Here is a 1,431-nt window from a genome sequence, read left to right on the forward strand (position 1 = left end):
TTTGGGGGGTAAAATAGGTATTCTACAATCATTAAAGGGTCGGGCCAAGTCGGTGCACAATAGGCCGGTCTCGGTCGGGCGTTATTCGGTCGGTCTCGGTCGGGTGCCCGACGGTCCAAGTAGCAAAACCGAGACCGTCCATTTATAAACGGGCCGGGCTCAAGCCCGACATGTTTAATAAACGGTCTAGGCCGGGCCGGTCTATAAATGGTCGGTCCCGATCGGTTTAGTCAGGTCGGGCCACGAATTGACACCCCTAATATATATATTGTATCCAAACCATACCAAAACCATATTCATGCAGAATAAAAACTGCACCAAAATTGTACCGTACCAAAATGTTTCATTAAGGTATGATTTTGGCATCTACTCTTGGTTTATTATAGGCCCATAAGCATTCCCAGTCTTCAACCAGGTTTGAGATAAAGGTGTTAATCGGTTTGGTTTTGGTTTAAATGCTTTAGTAAGTTTTATTTTATAAATGATAAAAACCAAAACCGTACCAATTATTAATTCGTTTGAAATTTCCAAATCAAAACCTAATTGCTATTTGATTTCGGCTAAGCAGTTTATTATTAGGTTTTATTACAGATTCATCTTTGGTTTATTGTTGGTTTTTATTATAAGATTCATTATCGGTTTAAATGGCTTGGTTATTCAGTTTATTCGGTTTAATTCGTATATATATATATATATATATTATTATTTTTTTTTTGATACCTAGGTTGTTCGGATCTTTGACACGACTAGTCCCTAGGGTCACTGTGATATCGTTTACACAGGACTAGGTCAGTCCAAAATGAAAACTCTTGTACGATGGCCCCAAGAAATTAAGTGCAATGGTGAAAGTTTGATCACGGGCTTACAGATTTCAATTTAAATGGTTTGGTTCGACTCTAGTAAACGGTTTTGTTTGAAATTAACACCTTACACCCTCCATCACACCAGCTTCCACTACCCCACTCCAGCAAGCCCAGCTTCTAAGAGAATTGCTACGACTACAATCGATCAACCAGAGATTGAGACGCCAATCCACTCTCCTGGTGGTGGTGAGCCAATTTCCTTAACCACTCTCCACTTCGGCAAGACCTACCTAAGGCTACAGACATAGATGAAGTATCACCAATCTTTGATGCCTAGGAGCACGAGCTGAAGAACACATATCACGGCTGAAGGCTCAGATGGAGACCTGCGACCTAGTCAGATACCGGAGTTCGTAAAAGAGATGACCTCCCAAGCCTCATTTATGTAGGAGAAGAGGCTCTTGGGAAGATAAAAGAAATAACTTTTTCTTAATCCGTAAAGAATTCTTCTAATAATTCTGAACCTAATCTTTTCAAAAAACGCACGTACAGTACTTTTGCGTTTACGAGCCAATGTTCTAGCACATATGCTTTATTCGGTATGAACTCTTTTTTTTTTTTTGTTTTT

Source organism: Macadamia integrifolia, unplaced genomic scaffold (assembly GCF_013358625.1).
Source record: "Macadamia integrifolia cultivar HAES 741 unplaced genomic scaffold, SCU_Mint_v3 scaffold1811, whole genome shotgun sequence".
Lineage (NCBI taxonomy): Eukaryota > Viridiplantae > Streptophyta > Magnoliopsida > Proteales > Proteaceae > Macadamia > Macadamia integrifolia.